The 23,290-nt window shown below is 45.1% G+C and overlaps 1 pseudogene; it reads right to left on the bottom strand.

Moving 5' to 3' along the window:
* Positions 1–4,360: 4,360 nt before the first annotated feature.
* LOC125993457 (vitellogenin-1-like) lies at positions 4,361–21,777 on the bottom strand (annotated as a pseudogene).
* Positions 21,778–23,290: the final 1,513 nt, after the last annotated feature.

Genomic DNA, 23,290 nt, shown 5'->3' with positions numbered 1-23,290 from the left:
CTTCACGGAAGAGTCACTTGCGGAGAAATCGTTGGTGTAGAGGGAGAAGAGCAGTGGGGAGAGGACGCATCCCTGAGGGGCTCCAGTGTTGGTGGTCAGGGTGTCAGATGTGATGCTCCCCAGCCTCACACGCTGTCTTCGGAGTTAACAAAACAACAGAACATGCTTTCAGGAATTGGGAGAAGCTAAATTGTGAATTTAAGATTTTGCAATACTACATTTAATAGGAATAATTGATTGGTTGTGTTATAAGATTATGCAAAATTCTAAATGCAAGCTAAATCTGAGAGATTGAGTTCTTCAAATTTAAAAACAAAGAAAACATTTAGATTAATTTGCCAGTTGTTTGTTTTAGTTAAGTCTTTTTTGAATTGGTGGATTGTTCTACCAGGAAACCTGAGTTGAAAATGATATATGAATTTTGTGTGGTGAGCTTGGATGAATTGGGACCAATGTGATGGGAAGACTCCTTTTTGGAGACTGTGTGAGATGCATATGATGAGCATTGATGAATGATTGCCTGAATGAAAGGTTGAATGGTTGAAGTCGTTGGCGACTACTATAGAAAATTAGTAGAGCGACTTTGATGAAAGAGTGATTTTGAGCAGGTTGAATGTTAGAAAGAAACACGTAGCTTTTGGATTGATAATTAACTAGAAAAAAAAAACTGGAGAACCAGTAACACATGTAGAAGATGTGTGAACTGAGAAATTGAGAAGTGTTTTGGAAAGAAAGTCAAATTAAATGATGATGGAATCGTATGTAGTAAAGAACGCATTCTCCCAAAAAGTTTGTCAAGGTGTGAGGCATGGGCGTTGCCAAGCCTCAAAAGGGGGGAGTGAGTAGGACAGATAGTGGAAGATAGTAATAATACAACACTTTATGACAATGAATTTTCGAATACATTTGGTGTTATATTGTGGTAAATTTTTTGTTCTGGTGTAGATAGGTTAGCAACACGAGAGATTTAGAGGTTCAAAAGAAAGACAGTTAAAAGAAAACATTTTTGATTTCGACAATTGCAGGCTATCAGGAACATGAGAACGATAAGAACTACGAGGTGGGATCCAATTTTATATGGGAGATTGAGAATTCACAGCACCATACTCTAAGTCACATTTTTGAGCAAGCATGACAATAACATGTGAGAGGTCAAGACATACAGATCAGGGCTTGATGTGGAAAGCAGACCTCGATGAGTTGATTTTCAATAATGATACTGAAGACAACATACTGTCCGATTAAATTGGAACTATAGATAAAATGTAGCTCAAAAATAGGATGAGTTGCAGGATTTACGATATAAAACGAGACCGCTGTTATTAGGAGAATTTGAAGTTTGGTAAATAAATGTTACCAGCAAATTGATGGAAGCAGCTACATTTGGAGATAGTCTTACAAGTTTGACGTCCCAGCCTGTCATTCTCAGTGTCAGAGTCCCTGAAACCCAATCCAAGACTTCGCCTGCAGCCGTGAACAACCACAAAATGGTGCCTGGCTCTGAAGCACCTTTGACCTTTGGCGAAGGACAAGAAAAGACTGCTGTTGTGCTTGGAGAAGGACAAGTACACTCCGGAGGACAGACAACATCCTCGGGGATGAGAAAAGACAGTGAAAAGCGGAGGAACTCACAATGATGAAAATTGACTCGTTTGAACAATGGACTCATTCAAGAGTGATGGATGGGGTCGCTCTGAAGCAACAACAAAAGAACACCAACTTGATAGGGTGAAGTGCGGCAAAAAGATATGGACTTGGAGTGTCCGACAACCAAATCGCACTCCTTGGCGTTACCAAATTTGGTGGAGCTTGGTTCAAAGTGGAAGGGAGGTTCATTGTGCACTGAGTTTGACAGAACTGAGGAGATTTGATAAATAAATAAATAAAAATTTGAAAAATACGTAGGGCTACAGATTATAATCAGAGATTGAACGGATTTGGATAAAACAAATAGGCTAAAACGGTAGGAAACAAGAGCAAGATCTGATATTTGGCTCATCAAGCTTAAAACGTAGAGGTCGAGTTATATAAATTTTAGAACAGGACATTTGGCAGTCAGGAGGAAGCTAGGTTGCTCAATGTACCTACTCAATACAATAGTAAGGTTTTTTATACCACAGTGGAGGTTGGATGGTCAGAAAGTTAGGTACGTTCAATTTTTGACATTCACACAATCATGCATAGGAGTCACAAGGCGACAGTTAACAAGACAATGACTGCAATAGGGGCCACCTACGACTGCACCGACATGAAAAAGTAGAAGCGAGAGAGCAGAGTATGGGATTATATGCTAAAACGTCTGCTATACAGTTACCGATAGGAGATTCTATCAAAAGAAGCTACATGAGAGATGGATTAGAATCCCTTTGTCTGTGTGTTCTGTTTGTGAGTAATCTCTGTAAAATTGTGACAGTCTTGTTGTCGTTCGTCTGAACTTTGTATGCCGTTTTGTGTATGTGTGTGTGCAGATGTGTGTGTGTGTGTGTGTGTGTGTTCACACCCTGTGTGTGTGCGAGCGTGTGAGGAGAAAGAAGGCATGGGTAAGACAATCTATTTTAAACCAGGAGGCAATAAATGGGAACGCCCCTGTCATAAATAGTTTTTGGTTAAAGGGAATCATTAGGAGGTGTTCAAACTCTTCCCGCAAACACTCCTATTTGCCAGTTAAATGGGCACGACAATTGACTATGAGAGTTGCAAACAACAGATGAAGAGCAGTCCTTGGCAGATTATATGATCAGGACGCTCAAACTGTGTCAAAGACAAATTTACTGCCGCTTGATCTTTCCTCCTCACAGGTCGACAACCCCATCAATCCAGGAGACTGGGTCTACATCGAGGTCATCAAAAGAAGGAACTGGGCCAGCCACGACGGGAGGGACCATTCCAAGTCTTGCTGACTACACATGTTGCACTCAAGGTTGTAGGACCCACAAATGCATTAACGACGACTGCTCTCCAGGAGGAAACTGGATGGGAGCTTTGGACATCACCGCTGTGTGCCAGGATGAGAGAGCCGTTTTCAAGGTGTAAGGGTTCTACTACCAACATGGCTGCACCATCGGACGGGACCTACTTCATTCAGAAGTTCAGAGGCACTGCCTCACCTGCATCCTATGAGTGCACGTGCCTGTTCAGTACGGATCATGGTTTTGTGGTCACGAGAGTTGTCCGATGCTGCCTGCCAACTGGACACGAGTGTGTGCGCCGGTGTGTGTGACAGACCTCACCTACAGACTAGAACATCAGCAGCTGACGAAAACGCGAGCACATATACAACTTCTTAGACGTGACAGTTGTGATAATGATAATGAGACGTGGATTGCGTAGATGCTGTTCTGTTGAGCATGTATTACGGAAACTTGTTGATTTGACCATCTAATATGCTTCGCAAGTAATGGATACGCTGATGTACTGTTTCTTTGTTTTTCTTTTTGTTTTTATTGATAGCATTCTGGTCGCCTTAAGGCAAAGGGACCGTGTAAGAATTTTCCTGCTAATAACATCTGGCCAGCAGGTTTTTCGCTTACACAATAAGTTTGATCTGGGGTATTAAGGTAATGCCTCATCTTCACTGGAAAGTGTTGCTATCATTGTTTGTTGTTTTTATTTTTCCTATTCTTCTTTCTTCATTATACATATATATGTTTTTTTTCTTACTTGTCTTTGTTGTTTGGGGTAGCATAATCATATGATAAAACAGGAGGGAGATGTTAGGGTTTTCCAGGTTATCTTTATCATAGGATTATGTTGGAATGCAACAGGTAATAAATACCTTACCTTGTCCTCCTTATCACAAGATCGTAAAACATCCCCTGAGATGTTTAGACTAGAGGACAAGGGCTTTCTATTCAGCCCACTCATACCCCCACTCTGTTTCTCGTAATAAATATTCTCTTGCAGGAAGGAGAGTCCAGAGCGCTATTCGAACATCGCTGCACGCACAGCGACGAATGGACTCTCCACCTGCAGGTGTCTAAAAGAACTTGCTTGTCTACCGTGTGGTTCTTGCAAAATAAGTTGGAGTGAGCAAATCTCTAACACCTCCCGTTCCAGTCGCCACGTCTCGGCAGTAAGTATCCCAAAACAGACTTTTTGGTTTGGGCGGACAACTACAGAGTCTCTGAATTATCATCTTTGCAGCGAGTTAACCTCAAGCGCACCTTCGAGAGGAACCACAAGAAGGTATGTTCGCATGGTGCTTGGTCACGTTGATGAAGGTCCAGAATTCATTTTTACATTCTCATGTTGTTGCAGTCCCAAGCTAATGGATTTTCTCAGAAGAGCAGAAGCAGCGCCTCCAGCTTTGAGGCCGTCTACAACAAGGTTGCAACTAGATCTTTTCGACCATAATGATCGTTCATACTTCATTCATTCAAAACCCAATTGAAAATGTCTTTGTGTTGAAAGGACTTTTACAGCAGTGTGACACATTTAAGGGTAATGATGGTGAGTAACCTGTTGGGTGCTGATACGGCAGATTGCTGGTGGGCACCTGTTAGGTTCAAAATCAGCAAAAGGATCAGCAGACAAAACCAGTGAGGCAGAATGTTGAGTCTTTTCTCGCGAGGAGTGCAATCAGACTTACAGCAGTCCCGAAATACACTAAAGGTCCGTTAACACTCCTCGCTCTTTTTATTTAGGAATGCCCTACCCACAATGTGAGACTAGCCCCTGAGGTGGGGGGAAGCGTGGGCTTTGTCTCATGAGAAAAGAAACGAGATTCTATAAACAAAAGAAGTCGTAGACAAGATGTCATGAGAATCGAAAAGAGTGCAAGGACAAAATGCCATGTGCAGACATCAACAAAATAGTTTGAGCTATCAACAGCTTTCTTGGATTCCCAGAGATGTAGAAGGTCAGGAAGCTCCAGACAGCATCGTATGACTTGTTGTGGTCTGGTGGACGTCTGCAAGGCGAAACAGCAAGCATTCTGTGCAATAATTGTATTAATAAGTACTCATTAGGGAACGCATGATAACATATATACAATTTATCTAACAATTCCCCCCTGTTTATCATAAGTTCCCGGAGACCAACACATCACCCATATGGCCACTTCAAAAAGATTTTCAGCCAAGGGATCACATTTCGCAAGAACTAACTTACACCCGGGGGGTTAAACTGAGTCATAATCGGCAAAGCCAGGTTCAGGAAACAAACCGGACAGGTTTACCACAATAGAATCGCCGACGGGGTCGTCACTAGAGAAGGAACCCCCGTCGATCGAAAGGTCATCCCTTTGGAGCAACGGGAAAGTCTCAGCTGGTGGAGAGATAGCAGTTGTAATTAGCCTGTTAATTAGGGATCGGAGACAAGGAATGCAACAACATCCACACAAGGTCAAAATGGCAGAGAAAACGGCAATGGAGACCAGGGCAGAGGAAACCAGGGTGCGGTACTTTCCGAACACGTTCAACCAGTTGGTCCAAACCTCTGTGTTCACCCCACCGTGTTCCTTCATCTTCCCGTTCAAGGTCCGCAGGCCCTCAAGGGCTATTTTCAAAGCATTAGGTGTCGTGAGTAGTACCAAAAAGGGACCTTCCCACTTAGGTGAATGCCAATTCTTCCTCTTGATACTCTTGATCAAAACCCAGTCTCCCAGTACCACTTTGGGGTCTTCCTGCGGAGAAATGGGTTCACCATCAGTGTTATTGGTTAGATTCTTTTGACGTTCCAAAATTTTTCTCATGTAATCAGCTAACGCGGCTTTCTCGGGGATCTCCCATGTGTTCTTGAACTGAGGAAGCCTGTAAGGTCTTCCAAACATAGTTTCATAGGGAGTTAGCCCTGTTGTACTTGTAATATTTATGTACATTTTGACCAGGTCTAAGCACTGAGACCATGGTCGTTTGTTTTCTTCCATGCATTTCTTTAATCTGTTTTTTTATAGTCGCGTTAGATCTCTCAACAATTGATTGTGGACGATAGGAACAATGGTTCTTTAGATTTATGTGGAACATTCTCCCAATGTTATACACTATCTGATTTACAAAATGTGGACCATTGTCGCTGTAATTTTTTTCTGGAATACCGTATCTTGGAATGATGTCTTTGCATAAGGCCTTTGCCACCGTGAGTGCATCAGCATGTTTGGTAGGAAATGTTTCTACCCATTTAGAAAATGCGTCTATTATGACCAAACAATATTCTTTCCCTTCACATTTATGTAATTGGATATAATCCATATGTATTGTCTGAAACGGATACAACGGAGTCGGGAATTTCCCTCTCTGAGGTCTTAAATTGCCTTGTGGGTTATGTTTAGCACAGATCAAACACGCTCTGCAAAATTGTTGTGAAAAAGCTGCAAAGCCGTATGTTGTATAAATAGCTTCAACTTGTTTCACCATACCCCCCGTCGAGACATGGGTGACCCCATGACTCGAAATAGCAGCCCATTTGAACAAGTTATGAGGCAAGACAGGTTTGCCCAAAGGTCACACAAAAAGACCAACAGTGTTTTTAGTTGCACCCCGTTTTTCCCAAGAGAGCCGTTCCTGGGAGGGGCTCTGAGACTGCATGTCAAGCAACACATCAGGGGAGATGTGTGACATCGAATCATGAGCTGTGAGAGACGAGAGGACATGGAGCAGGCCTTCTGCAGCGGCCTTCGCGGATTTGTCAGCAAAAGCATTACCGAGAGAAACAGGATCAGAGCACGCAGTGTGAGCAGCACATTTGCAAACCGCTATCTTTAAAGGCAGCTGGACAGCGTCCAAAAGTTGAGTCAGTAATGTGGAATGGGTGACGGGCTTCCCTGCAGAAGTTATCATGCCACGGTTGCTCCACTGCTGAGCAAACACGTGCACTGTAGCAAAAGCATACTGACTATTAGTCCAGATAGTGACGGATTTGTTTGCAAACAATTTGCAAGCCCCAGTCAAAGCAATGAGCTCAGCGGCCTGTGCAGACGTATTGGATGGCAGTTTAGCAGCCTCCAAAACCACGTCGGCAGTAACAATGGCATACCCAGTAAGGGTCACACCAGATTCATTTTTCTTAGAAGACCCATCAACAAAAACCACATGATCATCTGGCAGAGGCGTATCTTCCAAATCAGGCCGAGCCTTTGGAATTTGTTGGGCAGCATCGACATAATCATGGAATTCGCCGTCGTCAGGAAGGGGAATGAGAGTGGCAGGAATGAGTGTCGTGCATCTTTCAACGGTCAGATGCAGCTGAGACAGCAACGTAGCCATGCAGGAAAGATGACGTGCAGGCGACAGAAAAGTCACTCACTCACTCACTCACTCACTCACTCACTCACTCACTCACTCACTCAATCAATCAATCAATCAATCAATCAATCAATCAATCAATCAATCAATCACACAGGTGTTAATTAAATCGCAATTACATTGCAAGCAATTTAAACTCTAATGGAATATGTGGATGTCCATATCCGTTTCATCAAATTCCAATCCAACTTTACCTTTGTATAAGGCACAGGTGTCAAATTGTGCTTCATATACATGTGCCATCACTCGAATCGCAAATTATCTTCACTTTTAGTAATATGTTAAATTTTAAATATTAGACCAGTTTTTACTTGTCTGATTTGAAAGCGAGGTACTCGTCAGCTTGTCCCGCAGCTACCACAATATGAGGCGCTCACACATCTACTCGGGTATGACAGTCATACCGGCCCTCCAAAAGAAGCCATGACTAAACCGCGGCCCGCGAACAAATTAGTTTGACACCCCTGGCACAAGGGATAGCCTTCTCATTGATCAATCGCGTATCTTAAATCATGCTTTTCCTCCTTTGAAGCGACTATGTACTTCAAACCCAAACGGCACCATTTTATAGGGAAAAAAATTGTCGAATTTATTCGTTGTCAACATAATACTGGTTGAAAATATGCATGTAGAGCATTTCTGAGTTGTTGATCATAGACATCAGTTGAACACTCTTTCTGGTCTGTGCCTAAAGTCTTCAAACAACTTATCTTGTTTTTGTTTAGTCCGGCCAATGTCTGTGTAATTTGCTCTACGTTGAAATATTATTTCTATCCTGCAATAGTTGGTCAATTTGTATTTGTAATGACACCCCGTTATATTCCAATGGACGGCCCTGGAGATCAAAAGGACTCCAGGTGCCTTTAACGCTTGCCCAATGTTTGGTTAAGGATGCCATGAAAACCTGTTGTACTTCATCACCTCTCAAATTATAGGAAGCAATGAGTTGTTTAATTTGGGGTACAAAGACGGAAAGGATGGTTCGCTTTGCCGTGCCACAACATCTGTCTTTGTAATTTGATCATTTTTCTCATCTTCACTCATCACATTCTCAGCTGCGGTTTTTAAGCGAGCTCGTGCTGACACTGTGTCATCATCTTCCTGTCTGTGCAACAGCAAGTTCTTTCTTAAATTTTCTTTGTCTTCCTTATCTTTCAATTTCCCTCACATCTGGGAAAATGAGAATGTAATTTTGCTTTTTAATTTTTAATTTTAAGTCTTGCAAAATTGCTATATCCTTACTGCACCGAGATAGACTGTTAAACATATCTTTAAAAATAAACAAACAAAAACAATCTATGCTCTTCAAAAATGGGACTCAAATGTCAGATTACAAATCAAACCTCCTTCTTCACTCTCACATTTTTTGATTGAACAGTCTACTTAGCTAGACACCGTCATATCATACTAAATAATGGCCTGGAAATTAAATATAATGTTGTTGCTGTGGTCCCTCAAACCATGTGACTAGAATTTGGACAATTACTAACCCCCATCAATCGACAAATTATCTCCTCACTAAAGTCCCAGCCTGTTAACCTATCTGCATCAAGAAGACATTTGCAATGCATGGGATAAGAGAATAACAAGGAACACCTTAACAATAAACAAAATAAACCCAAACCACAATCAAAACCAAATAAACTAGGCCCATGACCTATGTAGACCAACACAGTACTCCAAATATTTCCCCATTAAAATTTAAGCCTTATTGTGTAGAGCACCATTGATTTCTAATCATTGACCTAATTTTATCCTTAATTCAATCCCAATCACGAATGCCCACTACTTAATACTTTACTTGGTGTTCTTTTGATTAAAAGTGCCCCCCTTGCAATGTTGTTTTTAACTCTAAGTGATTCAAATCTTTGACTTGTCCTTACATGTGTCCTTGTATAGTCTTATGTCATACTTCAATAATTCCTCCTAAATTTAAAATCTGCAATCATAATTTAATTTTATCCAATTCTACAATGCATGTTCTCTCTTACTCTCACATTTTTATGAGGGCTGGGCACTCTCCTCGTTGGACGAGTTTCTGCCCACAACCGTCATATTATTCTATGATTTCAAATTTTTACATTTAACAATGCAAATCTGATAAACCATTGTCTAGCACACCGTTTTCGTGCACTAATTCAACGCAATTCCATCCTTTATAACGAACTGATACACAAAGACAAACATACACAGAAACGAACACACGGGCCCACAACATAGACATGACAATCTTCCCAGCTGATAACAAGGGTGGGGGGAGCAACTGAAGTGCGGAGAGCTTCGCCACCGCCACGTCGCATAATGCAACGCCCCACCTCTCTCCAAAATATGCATTTGTCAAGATATTTTATTTTTTCGGTGTTGACTTCTTCCATCAATTTCCAATCTTTGCATTTTAATTCATGTCGGGATAGCCGTTTTTGTTTGCTACTTGCTGTCCCCATGGTTTATTTTCTAAATTTCGGAGTTGGCAATTCAAATGGCACCTACAGTGTCCTAAAGCCAACTTTATTCACAGGACAGTGGTAAAATATTTAATGAGTGGTAAGTCTCCTTTCCTCTGCTCTCACAAAACCACTGTTTACATAAAGGAGAGCTCAAATGAGATCACTCTCAGTCAAACCATACACACACACACACACACAATGCGCATCCTTATCGTCTCACAGGCAAGCAGGGGAGCCCGCCCTCCCGTGGATTTTAACAAACTCTAAACTCTTTAACCTTCCTATTGTGTAAGAAAAACTTATTTTTGCCTTTTTCTTAAAGTAGATGTTAGGTTCAAAATCAGCAAAAGGATCAGCAGACAAAACCAGTGAGGCAGAATGTTGAGTCTTGAGGAGTGCATTCAGACTTACAGCAATCCGACTACACTAAAGGTCTGTTTACACTCCTCTCTTTTTATTTAGGAATGCCCTACCTACAATGTGAGACTAGCCCCTGATGTGGGGGAAAGCGTGGGCTTTGTCTCATGAGAAAAGAAACGAGATTCTATAAACGAAAGAAGTCGTAGACAAGATGTCATGAGAATCGAAAAGAGTGCAAGGACAAAATGCCATGTGCAGACATCAACAAAATAGTTTGAGCTATCAACAGCTTTCTTGGATTCTCAGAGATGTAGAAGGTCAGGAAGCTCCAGACAGCATCGTATGACTTGTTGTGTTCTGGTGGACGTCTGCAAGGCGAAACAGCAAGCATTCTGTGCAATAATTTTATTAATAAGTACTCATTAGGGAACGCATGATAACATATATATACAATTTATCTAACAATTCTCCCCTGTTTATCATAAGTTCCCGGAGACCAACACATCACCCATATGGCCACTTCAAAAAGATTTTCAGCCAAGGGATCACACTTCGCAAGAACTAACTTACACTCGGGAGGAAACTGAGTCATACTCGGCAAAACTAGGGTCAGGAAACAAACCGGACAGGTTTACCACAATAGAGTCGCCGACCGGGTCGTCACTAGAGAAGGAACCCGCGTCGATCGAAAGGTCATCCCTTTGGAGCAACGGGAAAGTCTCAGCTGGTGGAGAGATAGCAGTTGTAATTAGCCTGTTAATTAGGGATCGGAGACAAGGGATGCAACAACATCCACACAAGGTCAAAATGGCAGAGAAAACGGCAATGGAGACCAGGGCAGAGGAAACCAGGGTGCGGTACTTTCCCAACACGTTCAACCAGTCGGTCCAAACCTCTGTGTTCACCCCACTGTGTTCCTTCATCTTCCCGTTCAAGGTCCGCAGGCCCTCAAGGGCCTGGGACAGGCTTCCGCCGGCTGCAGTATTATTTGGAATAAATGTGCAACATTGCTCGCCGAACATGGCGCAGACACCGCCCTCTTTTGAGAGTAGCATGTCAAGGGCCATTCGATTCTGGAAAGCCATGAGTGAAGTAGCGGCCAGTTGGGAGTGGACCGCCTTGAAACCCGCCTCGGACCAGTTTCCAAGCCTCTGCACGTTGTAATGGACGTAGTTAATCCTGTCAACATTTTTGTTAATAGTACACCACCAACACAGGGCGGATTCAAAACCAGCTGCTATCTGATTCACCAGCTTATACTCATCCGGTACTCCTCTAGGAACACCAATGGCGTCTATGTAAGTTGGATTAGCTGCGCCCCGCCATTCGGCGTTTCGTTTCGTTCTCGGCCAGAATACGGGCACTACGGACTTAGCAAAAGATGTCAGATCATAAGAGGACATTGGTATCAAATGAACAGGTAGCAATAGGGTACCAAAGCGCAAATTCCAGAGCTGTTTAAAGGCAACCTATCATAAAGTTTGTTACTATTACACCAAAACCAAACATCACTACGAGCAATGGGCAAAAAAGGGGCAGTGACATTGGTCATGGACCCACACCATGGAGGAGGTAGGGCGCCGAGCTTCTCACCGGTACCAGGTAATCTAATACATGTAAAATTACCCTTAGCTACATCGGACGAAAAAAGGGGTTTATATTTTGTCATAGAGGCAACAGGGTAAACCTTATCCCATTTAAAACAATCATGAGTGGGTGAAATGGATGAGTTTAACATTAAAACAACAGCACACTTGGGAACTATATTTGCAGGTATGATTTTCAAAAAGAGGTCTTGGACCCATGCATGCGATGCAACTGGTGTTAGCCATCTTCGCGGCCTGCTCAGCCATAAGAAGCCAGTTGTTGGTTTGACCGCTTATCCCTGTGGAGGCTACAAAATAGCTGTCTACATCAGTGAGGAGCATACTTGTGATTTTTGCTCCTGCTGACAGGGTGTAATTATTTGTAACGGGACGGTCTGCGACCGACATTGTTTTATTAATGCAAATAGCAATAGGAAAGTGAGGATCGATTCCAGAGGACCAAGCCCACAGTTGAAAACCCCAACAAGAAGTATTAAACAAGGTGGCATTTGGAGGACGAATTTGACCATCAGGGAGTGTAAGAGTCAAAAGGAGGCTTGTGCCTTGATTTTTCAAAGTCACTCGTTTAGCAAAGAACACAGCCTCTTCACTGGAACCAGAGGGCCAATACTCCCGCATTTGTGTGGTGACAAGGGTGCCCCAGGCTGTGCTAACCGGGTGGCCAGTCAAATACCACCAATACCCGAGCCATTTATCTCCAGTAGTGGGGTGACCATTATGAAACCCTTTCAAACTTTTCATAGGTAATATAATAGAAGAAGATGTATTAGGAGCCACAGTAAACAATGAGTTATTATAAGTCCAAGACAAAAGCCATGGCACGCAAGTATAGGTTTCTGGAATACAAACAACCTGATCAAAAGGGGATTTAGTGTCGCGCGTATCTCTAGCAATTTTTCCCCCATGAGCCAGGAACAATGGTTCTTTAGATTTATGTGGAACATTCTCCCAATGTTATGCACTATCTGATTTACAAAATGTGGGCCATTGTCGCTGTAATTTTTTTCTGGAATACCGTATCTTGGAATGATGTCTTTGCATAAGGCCTTTGCCACCGTGAGTGCATCAGCATGTTTGGTAGGAAATGTTTCTACCCATTTAGAAAATGCGTCTATTATGACCAAACAATATTCTTTCCCTTCACATTTATGTAATTGGATATAATCCATATGTATTGTCTGAAACGGATACAACGGAGTCGGGAATTTCCCTCTCTGAGGTCTTAAATTGCCTTGTGGGTTATGTTTAGCACAGATCAAACACGCTCTGCAAAATTGTTGTGAAAAAGCTGCAAAGCCGTATGTTGTATAAATAGCCTCAACTTGTTTCACCATACCCCCCGTCGAGACATGGGTGACCCCATGACTCGAAATAGCAGCCCATTTGAACAAGTTATGAGGCAAGACAGGTTTGCCCAAAGGTCACACAAAAAGACCAACAGTGTTTTTAGTTGCACCCCGTTTTTCCCAAGAGAGCCGTTCCTGGGAGGGGCTCTGAGACTGCATGTCAAGCAACACATCAGGGGAGATGTGTGACATCGAATCATGAGCTGTGAGAGACGAGAGGACATGGAGCAGGCCTTCTGCAGCGGCCTTCGCGGATTTGTCAGCAAAAGCATTACCGAGAGAAACAGGATCAGAGCACGCAGTGTGAGCAGCACATTTGCAAACCGCTATCTTTAAAGGCAGCTGGACAGCGTCCAAAAGTTGAGTCAGTAATGTGGAATGGGTGACGGGCTTCCCTGCAGAAGTTATCATGCCACGGTTGCTCCACTGCTGAGCAAACACGTGCACTGTAGCAAAAGCATACTGACTATTAGTCCAGATAGTGACGGATTTGTTTGCAAACAATTTGCAGGCCCCAGTCAAAGCAATGAGCTCAGCGGCCTGTGCAGACATATTGGATGGCTGTTTAGCAGCCTCCAAAACCACGTCGGCAGTAACAATGGCATACCCAGTAAGGGTCACACCAGATTCATTTTTCTTAGAAGACCCATCAACAAAAACCACATGACCATCTGGCAGAGGCGTATCTTCCAAATCAGGCCGAGCCTTTGCAATTTGTTGGGCAGCATCGACACAATCATGGAATTCGCCGTCGTCAGGAAGGGGAATGAGAGTGGCAGGAATGAGTGTCGTGCATCTTTCAACGGTCAGATGCAGCTGAGACAGCAACGTAGCCATGCAGGAAAGATGACGTGCAGGCGACAGAAAAGTCACTCACTCACTCACTCACTCACTCACTCACTCACTCACTCACTCACTCACTCACTCACTCACTCACTCACTCACTCACTCAATCAATCAATCAATCAATCAATCAATCAATCACACAGGTGTTAATTAAATCGCAATTACATTGCAAGCAATTTAAACTCTAATGGAATATGTGGATGTCCATATCCGTTTCATCAAATTCCAATCCAACTTTACCTTTGTATAAGGCACAGGTGTCAAATTGTGCTTCATATACATGTGCCATCACTCGAATCGCAAATTATCTTCACTTTTAGTAATATGTTAAATTTCAAATATTAGACCAGTTTTTACTTGTCTGATTTGAAAGCGAGGTACTCATCAGCTTGTTCCGCAGCCCCCACAATATGAGGCGCTCACACATCTACTCGGGTATGACAGTCATACCGGCCCTCCAAAAGAAGCCATGACTAAACCGCGGCCCGCGAACAAATGAGTTTGACACCCCTGGCACAAGGGCCTTCTCATTGATCAATCGCGTATCTTAAATCATGCTTTTCCTCCTTTGAAGCGACTATGTACTTCAAACCCAAACGGCACCATTTTATAGGGAAAAAAATTGTCGAATTTATTCGTTGTCGACATAATACTGGTCGCAAATTTGCATGTAGAGCATTTTTGAGTTGTTGATCATAGACATCAGTTGAACACTCTTTCTGGTCTGTGCCTAAAGTCTTCAAACAGCTTATCTTGTTTTTGTTTAGTCCGGCCAATGTCTGTGTAATTTGCTCTACGTTGAAATATTATTTCTATCCTGCAATAGTTGGTCAATTTGTATTTGTAATGACACCCCGTTATATTCCAATGGACGGCCCTGGAGATCAAAAGGACTCCAGGTGCCTTTAACGCTTGCCCAATGTTTGGTTAAGGATGCCATGAAAACCTGTTGTACTTCATCACCTCTCAAATTATAGGAAGCAATGAGTTGTTTAATTTGGGGTACAAAGACGGAAAGGATGGTTCGCTTTGCCGTGCCACAACATCTGTCTTTGTAATTTGATCATTTTTCTCATCTTCACTCATCACATTCTCAGCTGTGGTTCTTAAGCGAGCTCGCGCTGACACTGTGTCATCATCTTCCTGTCTGTGCAACAGCAAGTTCTTTTTTTATCTTTTCTTCGTCTTTCTTATCTTTCAATTTCCCTCACATCTGGGAAAATGAGAATGTAATTTTGCTTTTTAATTTTTAATTTTAAGTCTTGCAAAATTTCTATATCCTTACTGCACCGAGATAAACTGTTAAACATATCTTAAAAAATAAACAAACAAAAACAATCTATGCTCTTCAAAATGGGACCCAAATGTCAGATTACAAATCAAACCTCCTCCTTCACTCTCACATTTTTTGATAGAACAGTCTACTTAGCTAGACACCGTCATATCATACTAAATAATGGCCTGCAAATTAAATATAATGTTGTTGCTGTGGTCCCTCAAAACATGTGACTAGAATTTGGACAATTACTAACCCCCATCAATTGATAAATCATCTCCTCACTAAAGTCCTAGCCTGTTAACCTATCTGCATCAAGAAGACATTTGCAATGCAGGGGATAAGAGAATAATAATAACACCTTTGATTTCTAATCATTAACCTAATTTTATCCAGTTCTACAATGTATGTTTTCTCTTACTCCCACATTTTTATGAGAGTTGGGCACTCTCCCCGTCGGACGAGTTTCTGCCCACAACCGTCATATTATTCTATAATTTCTAATTTTCACATTTAACAATGCAAATCTGATAAACCATTGTCTAGCACACCGTTTTCGTGCACCAACTTAACGCAATTCCAACCTTTATAACGAACTGATACACAAAGACAAACATACACAGAAACAAACACACGGGCCCACAACATAGACATGACAATCTTCCCAGCTGATAACAAGGGTGGGGGGAGCAACTGAAGTGCGGAGAGCCTCCCCACCGCCACGTCGCATAATGCAACGCCCCACCTCTCTCCAAAATATGCATTTGTCAAGATATTTTATTTTTTCGGTGTCGACTTCTTCCATCAATTTCCAATCTTTGCATTTTAATTCATGTCGGGGTAGCGGTTTTTGTTTGCTACTTGCTGTCCCCATGGTTTATTTTCTAAATTTCGGAGTTGGCAATTCGAATGGCACCTACAGTGTCCTAAAGCCAACTTTATTCACAGGACAGTGGTAAAATATTAAGTGGTAAGTCTCCTTCACACACACACAATGCGCACTCTTATCGTCCCACAGGCAAGCAGGGGAGCCCGCCCTCCCGTGGATTTTAACAAACTCTAAACTCTTTAACCTTCCTATTGTGTAAGAAAAACTTATTTTTGCCTTTTTCTTAAAGTAGATATAAAACCTATCTTTTCATGGATAAAGAAGCCAAACCAGCTAAACAAGAGTTAAGAAAAAACACCCCAGATGGCAGCAGAAAGCTAACACATTAGGAAGGTTAACTAGGAGGCCCCACGGCACCTCAGCGGAATTTAACTGCTCCAAATTACCTGTACTTTAGAAAACAGAGGAGTCCGCCCTCCCATGGAATTTAACTGACTAAGTCAGGGGACTCCATCATCCCAGCGGAATTTAACTGTTTCTAATTGCACTTGATAGGGTCTAGAATTGTCAAGGTTTTAAGTGACCTCTTGTCACTGCACTTTCATTACTTTCAACAGAATCAAGATTCGTACTCACAGTCTGCTGGGCCTTCTCCTCGGATGATCTCGTCAACCACTCCGGTGTCCAACCGACTGATCGAGAAAGCCCCGTGAAAAGGGTTTCTCTATCTATATGCCTTGGCCAAGGACTTTTCCTGCGTCGAAAAGTCGTCCGGAACCCCGAAATAGGTCTATTGAGACCCCGGAACGAGCCCCCAAAAATCTGTTAGGTTCAAAATCAGCAAAAGGATCAGCAGACAAAACCAGTGAGGCAGAATGTTGAGTCTTTTCTCGCGAGGAGTGCATTCAGACTTACAGCAATCCGACTACACTAAAGGTCTGTTTACACTCCTCTCTTTTTATTTAGGAATGCCCTACCTACAATGTGAGAATAGCCCCTGATGTGGGGGAAAGCGTGGGCTTTGTCTCATGAGAAAAGAAACGAGATTCTATAAACAAAAGAAGTCGTAGACAAGATGTCATGAGAATCGAAAAGGGTGCAAGGACAAAATGCCATGTGCAGACATCAACAAAATAGTTTGAGCTATCAACAGCTTTCTTGGATTCCCAGAGATGTAGAAGGTCCGGAAGCTCCAGACAGCATCGTATGACTTGTTGTGTTCTGGTGGACGTCTGCAAGGCGAAACAGCAAGCATTCTGTACAATAATTTTATTAATAAGTACTCATTAGGGAACGCATGATAACAAATATATACAATTTATCTAACAGTAGATATAAAACCTATCTTTTCATGGATAAAGAAGCCAAACCAGCTAAACAAGAGTTAAGAAAACCCCCAGATGGCAGCAGAAAGCTAACACATTAGGAAGGTTAACTAGGAGGCCCCACGACACCTCAGCGGAATTTAACTGCTCCAAATTACCTGTACTTCTTTAGAAAACAGAGGAGTCCGCCCTCCCATGGAATTTAACTGACTTATCAGTCAGGGGACTCCATCATCCCAGCGGAATTTAACTGTTTCTAATTGCACTTGATAGGGTCTAGAATTGTCAAGGTTTTAAGTGACCTCTTGTCACTGCACTTTCATTACTTTCAACAGAATCAAGATTCGTACTCACAGTCTGCTGGGCCTTCTCCTCGGATGATCTCGTCAACCACTCCGGTGTCCAACCGACTGATCGAGACACCCCCGTGAAAAGGGTTTCTCTATCTATATGCCTTGGCCAAGGACTTGTCCTGCATCGAAAAGTCGGCCGGAACCCCGAAATAGGTCTATTGAGACCCCGGAACGAGCCCCCAAAAATCTGTTAGGTTCAAAATCAGCAAAAGGATCAGCAGACAAAACCAGTGAGGCAGAATGTTGAGTCTTTTCTCGCGAGGAGTGCAATCAGACTTACAGCAGTCCCAAAATACACTAAAGGTCCGTTAACACTCCTCGCTCTTTTTATTTAGGAATGCCCTACCCACAATGTGAGACTAGCCCCTGAGGTGGGGGGAAGCGTGGGCTTTGTCTCATGAGAAAAGAAACGAGATTCTATAAACAAAAGAAGTCGTAGACAAGATGTCATGAGAATGGAAAAGAGTGCAAGGACAAAATGCCATGTGCAGACATCAACAAAATAGTTTGAGCTATCAACAGCTTTCTTGGATTCCCAGAGATGTAGAAGGTCAGGAAGCTCCAGACAGCATCGTATGACTTGTTGTGGTCTGGTGGACGTCTGCAAGGCGAAACAGCAAGCATTCTGTGCAATAATTTTATTAATAAGTACTCATTAGGGAACGCATGATAACATATATATATACAATTTATCTAACAACACCTCTCTTCCGTTAACCTTCACGACCACATCGCTGTCCTTCAGGTACAGGTCGATATCACTGAAAAGGTAGAGTCATGTTTTTTTTTTTTTTTTTTTGCATTATGATCGAAGTTCGACGTCTTCTTGTTTCAACTTACATGTCAGCGATTTTAACGTTAATGTGGTTGCGCACATTGTCATCTTTCCTCAGCAAGACCATGAACTTCATCTCCTCACTGCAGTCCTGAGCCAGAACTTGGTAGCAATACTGAGGCATCTCAATCTTGAACGTCCTGTCGTTGAAGGTGGTCACTGTGTCTCCGCTCAAGCTACATTCAGCTGGAACAGAAGAAGAAAACAGTTGAGTGCATAATGAAGTAATTGCGGCTAAAGTGTTTTAGTTGCTGTCTACTACCTGCGACAGCCTTGGAGACCAAATAACGGACTTTATCAGCCAGGTCATCAAAAGGTGTGAGTCCTGTTATCTCCTCCAGCGGCAGAGCAACGGGGAGACGCCAAGCCAGTTTATAGATGCTGCGCTGTAAGCAGAATCGTCAAATGGTTAGGAATAGTCTTTTGAAACAAGTCCAGAACTGTATTGTTCATACTGTTGGTGTCTTGAAGATCAGATCCAAGGTCCTTTCAGATGTGGCAGCCACTGTGAATGACAACTGCTTGACGCTGTTGTCGTTCTTTTCTCGAAAGAAGCTGTCCATTACGTAATCAGGAATGTATTCATATGCTCTGTGTTGGAAGATTTGAGTACCGTTAACACAACATTCAGCTGTTGTGTTGCAATTGAGCTTGCGTACTTCTTGGCATAGCGTTGGAATTTAGATGGTAGTTCATTCCATGTCATTCTGAGGCGAGCTGCTGGGCTTGGACCAAGAAGACCGGTTTCAGCGGTGACTGTCATGTCATACTCTTTGCATGCCTCACCCCAAGCCAGTTTGGCCTTTTGAGACACATAGATATCATGTAGCAGTTGATGAAGATTTTTGAATTGGAAAGGTGGGAATGGTAGGTAAATTGTCTCTCACTGTGACTTTGTGCTTGCTGAGCACAACACCATCAGCGCAGAACCTCTAGTTGTTCTCAGCAGCCAGGGTAGCCAGGATAATCTGAAGTCGAGCATTAGCCTTGTCTGCATAGCCAGTGATTTGGTATCCCTGGATCTTGCCGTCGGTCCTCACAGCTTGCAGGATGGCAACAAAGGCAGGAGCGGTGTCACTGTCGAGGAATTTGTTCTAGAAGAAGAAAAACAAAAGATTAGCCAAAAAATTTGAATGAAGTATGAACGATCATTATGGTCGAAAAGATCTAGTTGCAACCTTGTTGTAGACGGCCTCAAAGCTGGAGGCGCTGCTTCTGCTCTTCTGAGAAAATCCATTAGCCTGGGACTGCAACAACATGAGAATGTAAAAATGAATTCTGCACCTTCATCAACGTGACCAAGCACCATGCGAACATACCTTCTTGTGGTTCTTCTCGAAGGTGCGCTTGAGGTTAACTCGCTGCAAAGAAGATAATTCAGAGACTCTGTAGTTGTCCGCCCAAACCAAAAAGTCTGTTTTGGGATACTTACTGCCGAGACGTGACGACTGGAACGGGAGGAACTAGAGCTTGCGCTGAAGAGGGATTCCAGACTAGACGCAGAGCTGCTTCGAGTAAACCCGCTGTGTCTGCTGTTCCTTCTGCTGGTGCTGTGGACGTTGTGTTTCCTGCCGTGGCGGCGGCTGCTGCTGCTGCTGCTGCTGCCGCTGCTGCTGCTGCTGCTGGTGCTGCCGCTGCTGCCGCTGCTGCGACTGCTTCTGCTGCTGCTGCTACTGGATCTGCTACTGGATCTGCTGCTGCTGCTGCTGCTGCTCTTTGAAGATGAGGACTTGCTTGAAGAAGAGGAGGAAGACGTGCCATTCAGAATTTTTTGGAGCCTCATCAAGACTGGTTTTCCAGCAACGATGTCGTCATCTTCAATCAGACTGATCTTCTTGATGATCTTCTCTGCGGCCTTTGGTCCAACTTGAACCAGCATCTCCAGTCTTCCAATGGATTCCTCTTCATCTGAGATGAACATGAAATGAGTTCATTTTTTCCAAATCCATTCTTATTGAGAATTCTTTCACTTACTGCGCTTGACTGACAGTGAGGCAGAATGTTTTCCAGCCAATCTGTACAACATAATGTCCCTGATAAACGCAGCATTGGCCGTGGCAACCTTGACACAGCCCTTCGGTCCAGTTCCGTAAGCTTGGAAGCAGTACTTTTTAGAAAATGCACGGCTTCTGAAGGGTAAGACAGGTAAATGGTAGTCTGTTTCAGTAGATGTGTGTTCCTGTCTGATATTTGAAAGCTTACCACGCTAGCAGACCAAGGGGAAGTCTTTGAGGTGACGATCTCCCTTGAGTCTGGTCTCACGTAGTCGGTAGGGATAAGCGGAGTCCTTCTGGCATTAGGAATATCTTCAACGTTTCTCACCACAGCAATGCTCTCAACCCTGTCAAAGGATCACAATCTTGGTTCTGTCAAATTGAAGACTGGACTGTGTTTAAAATGAAAGTCAATTCTTACTCGACAGCCACAATCTCTTCAGGTGCAGGAACAGGGAGAGCCGCAAATTTAAATTGACCCTCGTTGATGTCAAGTCTGGTTGAAATGGAGGCTGGTACAATGGCGTCGATCTTGGCTCTTGAGTAGACAGTAGCCTGGAGAATTTCGGTGTTCACTCCGATCACGGTAAACACGTTTGCAACAACGCTAGAAGGAGAAGACGCAATTCAAATGTGATGATTGATCCAAAGGATGACGTTTGACTTCATTGTCAGATTGGTATGAACCTTGGTTTGATTTCAGCCATCAACTCAATCTTGGTCTTCAGGAGCTGGCGGAACTGGATGGGCTCCGGCAGAGCTGGAGTTACGGTTGCCCTCACTATAAAAAAGTCATTTTGTTTTTTTCTCCTGGGTTGTAACTTCATCATCGACAACAACAGAAGTCGAGTTTGAAAGGTAGTACATACGTTTGAAAGAGGCAGCAGCCACAGCAGCCTTCTGGATCCCAATTCGGCCCGCGGACCAGCTACCCAGGCTTCTCTTGAAAGTGTGTCCGCCTCTCGGTCACGCTGGCCGGGCGTGGGTGTGCGTCCGCGCCCGGTACCTTATGGAACCCCGTTTAGCCCGCGGACCAGCTACCCACGTGGTAGAGTGTCTTGTGACCCTTCAAGTGGAACTTAGTCTGCGGAGGATGACAAAGGGCGTGCGTAAGAGGCTCGTCCGGGGATGAGGCAGCATCCTCGGGCGTCAGCCGGGAGTAGGCAGCCTCCCCCAAATGGAACTTAGCCTCCCCTAAGTGGAACTCAGTCTCCGGAGAATGACAGCGGGCGTGCGTAAGAGGTGCGCCCGTGGATGAGGCAGCATCCTCGGACACCGGCCAGGAGCGGGCGGGCCCTGTGGAAGTAAGTACATCCATTCCTGGTACCTAAAAATTCCTCCAGCGGCGGGCCCCGGGACTAAACTTTCTCCGGGCCGCGCAACACGCACTTTCCACTGAACACCGACAGAGGCAACGTCCCCCTCCTGCGGTGACAAAAAAAATCCACCCCTGGTACCTAAAAATTTCTCCAGCGGCGGGCCCCTGGCCTAAACTTTCTCCAGCCCGCGCAACACGCACTTTCCGCCGGGCACCGACGGAGGCAACGTCCCCCTTCTGCGGTGACAAAAAAAATCCACCCCTGGTACCTAAACATTTCTCCAGCGGCGGGCCCTGGGCCTAAACTTTCTCCGGCCCGCGCAACACGCACTTTCCGCCGGACGCTGGTCCCAAAGCACCACCCCCGACCGCCACAAGGCGACCGCCACCATCCCCAAGCGCCACCCCCGACCACCACAAGGCGACCGCAACAAGGCGACCGCCACCATCCCCAAGCGCCACAAGGCGACTGCCACAAGGCGACTGCCACAAGGCGACCGCCAACATCCCCAAGCGCCACCCCCCGACCGCCACAAGGTGACCGCCACAAGGCGACCGCCACAAGGCGACCGCCACCATCCCCAAACGCCACCCCCGAATGCCACAAGGGGACCGCCACAAGGCGACCGCCACCATCACCAAGCGCCACCCCCGACCGCCACAAGGCGACCGCCACAAGGCGACCACCACCATCCCCAAGCGCCACCCCCGACCGCCACCCCCTGACCGCCACAAGGCAACCGCCACCATCCCCAAGCGCCACCCCCCGACCGCCACAAGGCGACCGCCACAAGGCGACCACCACCATCCCCAAGCGCCACCCCCCGACCGCCACCCCCCGACCGCCACCCCCCGACCGCCACAAGGCGACCGCCACCAGCCGACCGCCACCAGGCGACCGCCACCATCCCCAAGCGCCACCCCCCGACCGCCACAAGGCGACCGCCACAAGGCGACCGCCACCAGCCGACCGCCACCATCCCCGAGCGCCACCCCCCGACCGCCACAAGGCGACCGCCACCAGCCGACCGCCACCAGCCGACCGCCACCAGGCGACCGCCACCATCCCCAAGCGCCACCCCCCGACCGCCACAAGGCGACCGCCACAAGGCGACAGCCACCATCCCCAAGCGCCACCCCCCGACCGCCACCCCCCGACCGCCACAAGGCGACCGCCACCATCCCCAAGCGCCACCCCCCGACCGCTACAAGGCGACCGCCACCAGCCGACCGCCACCAGCCGACCGCCACCATCCCCAAGCGCCACCCCCCGACCGCCACAAGGCGACCGCCACCAGCCGACCGCCACCAGGCGACCGCCACCATCCCCAAGCGCCACCCACTTCCACCAGGTAATAGGACTGGGCGCGCGTAAAAGCTGCGGCCGGGCCTCGCGGAAGGTCCTCGGGCAGCGAGCTGCCGAGCGCAGGCCTCCCACTTCCACCAGGTAATAGGAGCGGGCGCGCGTAAAAGCTGCGGCCGGGCCTCGCGGAAGGTCCTCGGGCAGCGAGCT

The sequence above is a fragment of the Syngnathus scovelli genome, unplaced genomic scaffold, assembly GCF_024217435.2.
Source record: "Syngnathus scovelli strain Florida unplaced genomic scaffold, RoL_Ssco_1.2 HiC_scaffold_29, whole genome shotgun sequence".
NCBI classification, from domain to species: Eukaryota; Metazoa; Chordata; class Actinopteri; order Syngnathiformes; family Syngnathidae; genus Syngnathus; species Syngnathus scovelli.
Note: the sequence above shows the minus strand (reverse complement) of the source record. Positions and strands in the feature narration are given on the sequence as shown.